General features: G+C 47.6%; 2 non-coding genes across 2 annotated transcripts; one reads left to right on the top strand and one right to left on the bottom strand.

Annotated features, from left to right (window-relative positions):
- The first annotated feature begins 4322 nt into the window (after positions 1-4322).
- Positions 4323-4394, top strand: Trnap-cgg. The gene has a single exon. It is a non-coding gene; the product is annotated as a tRNA-Pro (tRNA).
- A 496-nt stretch (positions 4395-4890) lies between these two features.
- Trnap-agg lies at positions 4891-4962 on the bottom strand. Its single transcript has one exon. It is a non-coding gene; the product is annotated as a tRNA-Pro (tRNA).
- Positions 4963-9240: the final 4278 nt, after the last annotated feature.

Genomic DNA, 9240 nt, shown 5'->3' with positions numbered 1-9240 from the left:
ATGACTCTGGCCCTTCATGATCTAGTTCTACATGAAATTTGAGAAAATTCATTGAAAATGGGCAAACTTAGAAAATCACTTACCACACTGCTATGGTTTAGATCTAATATCCTCTCCCCATCTCATGCGATCAGAAGGTGACCAGATGGTAGAGGCACTTATACTCCTCAGTAGATTCATCCATGGCTGAGTTCGAGGTGGGATGTGCTTTGAGGAGGTGGCCCCACTGGCAGCAGGTCACTAGGATGTGACCTGAAAGTGTGCATCTCACCTTCCAGCTCCCTGCTTCCTGGATGCCAGCGGGGTGAGCAGCTCTCCTGGCCCATACCTTCCACCATGGCGTTTCAGCATTGGAGCCAGAGACCATGGACTGAACCCACTGAAAACCATGAGTGTACATAAGCCCCTCCTTTAAGCTTTGAGTGTAGGGCATTTTTGTCCCAGCAACAGGGAAATGACTAATGCACCTACTTATCAATGGCTTCTGTTTTTAAAGTATGAATGGAATGAACTATATTTTACTCAGCCTTTCAGAAACAAGATCATGGAACCATTGTACGGTTGGTACTCAAAAGATGGCTTTCACCAGGAGGTCAATACTCATATTCTCCTCCAAGAAAATAACAGCTTCTTCAGCAAAGCCCCCAGCCTGGTTATCACTATTGCTCAAGGAAACCAGGGCTGCTGAACAGTCTCAGGAGTGACACAAATGGCTCCACTGATGACCTCTGGAGTCACGGGCTGGGAAAGCACAACAGACCTATTTTGCAGTGCCTCTAATTCTGCATCCCTGTTCATTCTACCAAACACAAGGAAATACAGTTTTAAGGGCCCTGTTTTCCTTGTGGTTTAAGAACATGAATTATCCTTATATTTCTTCTCACCATACAATCAGTACATCTTCATTTTATTTGTTTTGTTTTGTTGGTACCAGGTGATCGAACTCAGGTCCTCATGCTTGCAAAGCAGGCAGCAGAACCACTGAGCTAAATCCCCGGCCCCAGTGTATCTTTATTTTAGAAAACTTGTAGAGGGGTAAACCATTTTTTTAGAAGCCAATAAAAAAAATCATTCATAATTTCACTACCCAGAGATGACTGATGAGCGTTAACAGTTTATAGATTTCTTTCTGGTTTTTTAGTGCATTAGGTTTTCCTTTTCACCCTTGGTTGTTACAAAATATAAATGTGGCACTATCTAGTTTTGTATCTTTTTCTGTATCGTATTGTCAAGAGCATGTCCTCATAAACAATCAGAGGTTTGATCACGAAAACCATACACTTCAGTTGTTTGTTTGTTGAGACGGGGCTTGCTATGTGGTCCAGGCTGGCGTTCAACCCTCAGTAATCCTCCTGCCTCAGCCTCAGCAATGCTGGGATTACAGGCAAGCACCACCATGCCTGGCTTGAACACTACACACTTTTGCCCTGTTAGCCCAATAACATATGGACATGGTCTGCTGCCTAAGACGGAAAGGTAATAAGATTCCCTGGCAGAGGAGACTGGTCCCTGTGGAAAGTTCTTTTATAATTTAGATCTGATGTGATATCACCTCATGCAGTCCCAAAACCTACATTGAGGGAAAGCTTCTGAATGAAAAGTGGAGAGAAGCCGGCTCTGATAAATGAATGGTGACTCACAGAAGGGAGGCACGGAATAAACGTCAGAAAAAGTATCACTGGGGGAAAACCAGACCGAAATGTGTTTTATGTAGAAAAAAAAAATAGTTGAAGCTACTTCAGAATATTGGAGTAGCAGTTACTAAAGGACATAAATTTTCCATCAGACCCAAGTTTCTGTTTAAATCAGGGCAAGACTTGTAACGGGGGAAACAGGCCCACCACGGCAGTGTCAGCAAGAAGGCGTCTTGGACGGGAGGGCCCAGATGCTGCCCTGTATTTTCACTTCGAAGGGCTGACTTCTCCAAGTCTGGCCATGTCTGCATCGCGTAAGCCTAAACTGGGTCAGAACTCAGGGGTAAGCAACACTGTTCACCATCAGGTTGTGAAAATAGTCACAAAGTCACCCCTACAAACGATTAAACGCCCACTCACAGTTTCAACAACCATCACCCTGGTTGTTCTAAACCATCTCTGAACGGTCCTACTTTTTCCCTAAGTTCATGAACAACATAGATCTGACCTAAATAAAAATTAACATCCTCACCATTCTCAAAAGCTTTGATGTCATCGAAGCCCTTAAGTGGAATCAGAAGACAGAGTTACACATTTCAAAGTTCTCTCTGAGTCAAGGTCGTCTCTGCTCCTGGTTCCAGCTCACTTGCTATCCGCAAACCAAGCATCGAGAGCCGTAAACAGGATCGATGCACACAACCCCAAATATGAGAAAAGTATCTACGCAAGTGGCTTTACCAAACAGTATTTATCTCCATGACATGTTGGACAGCGCTTATTTACCAAAGAGTAGAAGAATAAAGCGGGCCTGGGATTTAGCTCAGTGGTGCCGCCTCACAAGTGCAAGGACCGCAGTTCTCCCTGGTACCAAAAAAAAAACAATAAAGAAAAGTATTTGCACTGAGTCTCTGAAAGAGCAGGGAGCTATCACAGACAACTCCAAGGCATGGAAAGGCAGGCCTGGGGAAGCACAACAAGGAACACAAAAACTTTCAGGGTGCATTCTCAGGAGACAGCAAAGGGTGACTCCATCCCCAAACCACCCAAGAGTGGTTTAAAGGCAACACCCAGCTCACAAACCTCGGCTCAGTCGGAAGAGGGAACGTGGTGTCGGGCAGAAAGCGGGTATCCACAGTTTCACCAACTCCCCTGGCAAAGGCAAGATTTACAGCTGCCCGCCTCTGACACGGCGCCCGCACGCGGACACCCCGACACCCGGACCCAGGTCGCAGGAGATCCCGGAAAGGTCTGACTCTTGAGCGTTGGTTTCCGGATTCTCCATGTGTCCTTGACCTTGGGCGCTCCCGGAAGGCAGAAGCGCTGGTCCTGACCGGCCGTCAAGGTGCCCCCCAAAGCGCACTAGCGTTAAACCGAAGCGAGGGGGAACGAAGGGAAGACCAGAGAAGCTGGCGAAGATAGAAGCTTTCCGCTGAAAACGCAGCAACGCACCCCACACACCCCGAGTTAAAGGCAACCCAAGAATGCAGGAGGGCTCTGGCAGTGGGGGTCTTGTGGATGCACCTTGAAATCAGACAAAAAGGTTAAATAGCTCACGGTTTTTCTTATATGTGGATCCCAAAGTATGAATGATTTAAAGAGCAAATTTACAAACCACAGGAAACAGGAGGACTGTGTGGAGACGGGAGCGGGGAGCTGGGCATGGAGGGAGGAGAAAGGGCAAAGTAAAAGGATGAATTCCCCACGGTCAATGCATTCATTCCTCATCACAGACATATATTACTAAAAAGGGGGGAAATACAGCTGGATGTGGGGGTGCACACCTCTAATCCCAGCACTAGGGAGGCTGAGGCAGGAGGATCGCCCTGAGTTCGAGGCCGGGCTGGGCTACATAGTGAGCTCAGGCTAGCCTGAACTACATAGCACACACTGTCCCCCAAAATAAGAAAATCTGTGCAACCCCCGCAAACCGCAAAGAGCAGGGCCATGGTGAGAGAGGATGAGCCAGCCGGGAGAGCAGGTCCTGGGACCTCTGCTTGGCTGGGCCTTCGGAAGGCTCAGGTTGGGGCGGGGGCGCGAAGGCCCAGCCCGGCCACTCCTCCCCACCTTCCATCCCGGCCCCGGCGCCCCAGGCTCCCCCGCCAGGAGCCACCACTTTCCGGCCACGTGGCCCGTTTTTTAAACCTTTCTTTCTCCACCCCCATTTCTATATTCGTGCGTATTGGTTACACAGCTGAAGGGGCTTCCTTCTGGCCGACTCGTACTGCACGCGGCCTACTTGAATCATTTCCTTCGGTCGCCCGCCCCGCGTTTCACATTGTGGGGGTCCGGCGTGTACAAGGCATGTTGGCCCTGCGCGCGCACCCTGTTCCCGGCCCTTGCGTCTCCTCCCCCACCCCGTCTGGGCTTCAGCTTCCTCCTCTGCGAAATGGGAGAGCGGTAGGGCCTCGGGGATTGCCTGCGACGGTTTCAAAGAACTCCCGTGCCAGCGACGAGCCGGCTGAGCGGCGGGCAGGGACCGCGTTCCCTCCCGAACGATCTCCTTTTCCGTCCGTGAACTCCTCGGCCGTCAGCGATCCAAACCCGCGGTGCACAGAGGGGCCCTGGATCCTGAGCCAGGGCAGCCGGAGTGGGACGCCGAGGCACGAGGGTCACTGCAGGTCCAAGGGGGAGCGCGGGAGAGGCGGTGTGAAGCTGAAGGGAGGTGCCGGCATCCCCGAGCCTGAGAGCGGCTCGTTGGTCTAGGGGTATGATTCTCGCTTCGGGTGCGAGAGGTCCCGGGTTCAAATCCCGGACGAGCCCGGAGCTGGTTATTTTGTTTTTTGTCTTTCTCTTTCCTCTCTCACCATCCGAAAACCAAAATTATTTTTCTCGGACAGCCCATTCTAAACTGAAACGGGGCCTCTCTGGTCCCGCGGGCCAGTATGCCGATCTCTTTCGTTTTAGGAAGCTAGGGATCGGGGGAGCTCAATTCACACCATCTGTGGTTTCGGTACAACAGACAGCGCGGCATTACCTAAGTCACACGCCCCAGCTTGCACACCCGGTCGGAGAACGCAGGGACCAGTGGGGTCCCCGGGGAGCTCGATCCCGCAGCCCGGCCAGCGCGTCCACCCCCGCCTTCACCCCCGGGCGCGGCGTTCGGCGCGCTCCTCCAGCACAGGCGCAGTGACAGCGACGTCTACAGTACGCTCCAAGCTCAAAAACTGTCCGTGCTTTGGTTCCCGCTTACGTTTATTTATGACATTTATTGATCACTCCCCGAAAAATTCACTCTTGAGGGCCCTGTAAAAACATAGGGCTCGTCCGGGATTTGAACCCGGGACCTCTCGCACCCTAAGCGAGAATCATACCCCTAGACCAACGAGCCGCCGTATGTCGTGCTTTTCCACCATCCTAAAGGTCCATGGAGAAATTGAGTCCCGCGCCCCCAAGTGGTTGTGTCGTTCGTTTGCAAGTTCCTTTTAGCTATTGTATTTTATGGATGTTATGTTTCTGTTCCCTCTTTGCTTCTTGAAAATAAGTGACATAGATGAAAACAATGTCGTCACTAGCGTGATATGGACCTCTTGTTTGGTAAACCGTAATTCTTTTTATGTTCTTGGTTAATAAATTGCAACGAGCCTGTGCCAATGTCCCCGTGGTGCATTCCAGACTGTCTTCCTCGCTGACTTGTGCCCGTCAGTCACACTCATTCTTTGTCACGTTTTCCAATAATGGCAGAGTCATCCGGTTCTTGCCAATACTTTTTTATGTTACTGTTCAAAGCTCCCTCCCCCTTTCGAGCCTTGTGACTCCCCACTGCTGTGTTTGTACTCCAACTGTTCTCTTCAGCGGGAAAAATCTATTTGATTTTTGGGAAAATCCCAGGCTCTAACCTTCCAGTGGGGGAAAAAAATCCTTTAATATATCAATCCAACTGTATATGGTATACATTTGGGTTGCAGTTCCCCGGGCTCCAATTTCTTGGAGGACAAGACACTCAACATGAATTTTGTGTAATTGACAAAATTTTGTGTGATTGTTGCCTGATTGGTGCTGATACCTTTAGGTAGGTGAAGAAGCCATGATTTCTTAATTATACTTTTAACCCTTAAATCCTTCACATTGTTGCTTACAATAGATAGCGAGATGGTACTCAACAATTCTGAATGAGCACAGATTGTCCCCAAATCCTTGTCAGTACAGATTTTCGTACTTTGATACATAGTAATTGTGAATCGTCTCTGTAGCAAATAATCGCGGAGGAAACAACAGGCAGATAGAGTGATGCTAAGTAAACCCCTGGTGAATGAAGCCTGAGGTTCCTCTGTTGCTGCCTGACAAAGTTCTAGCAATGACAGGCCTCAGGTTGAAAGCATCTCTCTGCCTTTTATTTTTGATTGGCTCTATTGTGATTACGGGAAATTCGGTCCTAGTGAGGAAACCTGTACAAGCTACGTCTGAGAAATATGTGTCAGTCGTGTCAGTCATTGAACCCCTAAGCGTGACCCCTGATCCGGGGGCTTTCTTTGAAGGGGTTTCCAGTTCTTCAGGAAGGGAGGATTTCACTCCGACAAAAGTCCCCCAGCTTTCTTCCGAGCGTCCAGTTACTTATAGGGATCCCAGAAAGGCGCTCAAAGAATTGTGGTGGAGTGATCTCATGGCCACTAGGCAACCCCCCGCTTTTTCTACACCGGGGCTTACATAGATGGAGTTAGAATGGTGTGGAAAGATGGAAAGAGTAAGATATTTAGATTTGCCCTTTATGAAAAGAATGCAACGTTCAAGACCAATGTGGTGTCTAGCAACTAAAGAACAAAATATGCTATAATTAGACAGCTACACAGATATCATAGAAAGTCTTAACCAAGTGCTAAATACTTGCTTATAGACTACATAGAATAAACGTTTAACCAAGAGGTTGTGTAACCACAATAGTTCTTTATTAAAACTTAGCGATCTGCCAAAAGTTAACCACAGACTTTCCCTTTCCATTGTAGCCAAAATAGACATATGAGCTTTAGAAAATAGGGTTTAAGCTTAGATTGTTCCTTTGATTTCACTTACCCTTTTACTAAGAAATTGTTTGATTAAAAATAGCTGTAGTAATAGATGAAATGTTCCCAGATGGAACAATCATAAAATAGGTATGTGCTTATAGATAGTTTACTGGGAAAAATAACCTTAAAATTTTCATTTAGAAATTGCAAACACAGGGGCTGGGGATTTAGCTCAGTGGTTCAGTGCCCTGCCTTGCAAGCGCAAGGACCCGAGTTCAATCCCCGCTACCAAAAAAAAAAAAAAAAATGCAAACGCATGCCAAGTTCCCTGTATAATATAGATAAGTTTACTATATGATATAGATAAAGAAGTCGAATGTTCAAGAGGCACCCTGCACCTCCCTCTCCGGGCCTCGATCCTCCCACACCAACTCCACCCTTCCTCTTCAGGACCTGAGTGGCAATGCCCGTCCTTTATTTTCTCATGTGTTCATTGTTCTTTTGACCAACAAACATTTGGCAAAAATTGTGCTGGACACGGAACTGCCCACTGTCTTCCTATGGTTTGACGCCAGAAAGTTATAGCCTCCGACTTTCTTTGTTTTATTTGAAACCACTCTAACTTGAGTCTTTATTCACCAAAACCCACAGGACAACAATAACCAGTTGAGGCCTCCACGTCCACAAACTAAGACGTCCCTATGTTCTCCTTCCTCGCCTGGATTTACTACAGTGATGAGCAGTTTAGCTCCCCGCCCCTCTCTCTTACTTCTCTTTAGGGATTGAAAAGGAGTTTGGCTTTTACTCTGCAAACTAGATACCACAGCATCTATCACAAGGATGCAGGAAGCAGACAGTAACAAAACCCGGAATCCCGATTGCCTATCCTATGGTAGGAAATGTCCTGTCTTGGCAGGAGGGATGCCTGTGGCCTGTGTCCAGGGTGAAGCAGGGAGCAGTTGTAGTGAAGTTGCTTCAGGGAGACAGAATCTCAAGGAACATTTTATCCTAGCTATGCTCAATGAAGAAACCTGGTAACAAATCTTTCTGTAATAATCGACACCTCCCCAAGGACTCTGTGTCCCCTAATTGAGTGTGTCAGTATCTAGGAGACACTAAAATCCTAATTTTCAGATTCTCAAAATTTTCTATCAGAGATACCTGTCCAAGATTAAGACACTTTTTTTTTTCCTATAGGATTGATTGTTAATGAAGCTGATTTGGCTTCAGGCAGATCTATTTCAGGTGATCTGGTTTCCATTTTTTATTGTTGCCTGGAACATCTTGCTGTCACCACCCACAGATCACAGCATTCTGATATTCTTGTGATAACAGATCTTAAAGACAAGGACAGGCCAGAATTAAGACTCCTTCTCTTTTGATTATACTGTACTTCCCTCCTGGTTGTCCTGGTTTCTTTTTTCTGAAATGTCTCTCAGATTCTGTTTCTTCTCCACTCCCCCGCTGCCAATAACTTACGCTTCACTCTTATCCTGTCCCTTCGAGTTGTCACCTTGGACAAATCCAGACCCGCCATCCCCTTACATCACACTCCATCGCCCACAGACAAAGACAACTTCCGGGTCTTCCCAGCATGACCACAGCCTGCAAAGGAAAACAGCACCCTCTCTTTCCTGTTTCTCTCCCTCTGGGAAAGTTGGCAAACCACACACCTGATACATGCCTTCCTGTTTCCCTGAATTTGCTATTCCTGTTTTTGTTTGTTTTTAATTCATTTTACAATACTGAGGATTGAACCTAGGGGCTTTGCACTGAGCTACACCCCCCGGCCATCATCCCCCACCATGTTTCTTGGAGACAGGGCTGTAGGGGTGGATTAGAGGGACATAAAAACTCAGGGCAAAGCACACAGGTGACTAATTGTAAAATCATCATGCTTACCTGTGGCTGACGACTGTAAGATCATCACATGCTTACCATGTCCCATGTGCTTGAAAAAATGTACCCTCCTGAATCCTTTGAGAAAATGTTACTCATTCACTGCATGCTGTCCCCTTCCCAGAAAGACCGTTGCCTGGCCTCGCTCATCAACAGAACAGTGCCCTGTAAGCGGGGACGAATGTCATAGTCACCAGGGCGATTTCTTCTGCTTACTCTGATTTGCCACACTGTAAATAAATGTTGCAGCCTTGATGCCCTCATCTCTCACTTCTCGGGAGTGAGGGCGAGGACATGAAGAGAGGCACAGGGTCATTATGGGGGAGGACCCCCAATGGCTGCAACAGGGTCTTGCTGGGACTACAGGCATGCACCACCACATCCAGCTTCATGTTGGACTTCTTGTGGTTTTTTTTGTTGTTGTTGTTGTTTTGTTTGTTTTGTTTTTTTGAGACAGGATCTTGCTATGTAGTTGAGACTGACCTGGAACTCACTACGTGGTCCAGGCTGGTCTTGAACTCACAGCGATCCTCCTGCCTCAGCCTCCCGAGTGCTGGGATTACAGGAGTGCGCCACCACATCCGGCCTTCTTGTGAATTTTTGCTCATCCTTAAAAGTCCAAGAGTTAGGTGTGGTGGTGCACGGCTATAATCCAAGCACCAATGAGGCAGATGTAGGAGAATCACCGTGAGTTACAGGCCAGCCTGGAATATATAGTGGGACCCTCTTTCAAATAGAAAAAAAAGTTCATCTCAAATATGACAGTT

Source organism: Fukomys damarensis, unplaced genomic scaffold, assembly GCF_012274545.1.
Source record: "Fukomys damarensis isolate Sample0158 unplaced genomic scaffold, DMR_v1.0_HiC HiC_scaffold_19, whole genome shotgun sequence".
Lineage (NCBI taxonomy): Eukaryota > Metazoa > Chordata > Mammalia > Rodentia > Bathyergidae > Fukomys > Fukomys damarensis.
The sequence above is the reverse complement of the archived record's forward strand: the minus strand, read 5'-3'. Positions and strand labels throughout refer to the sequence as shown.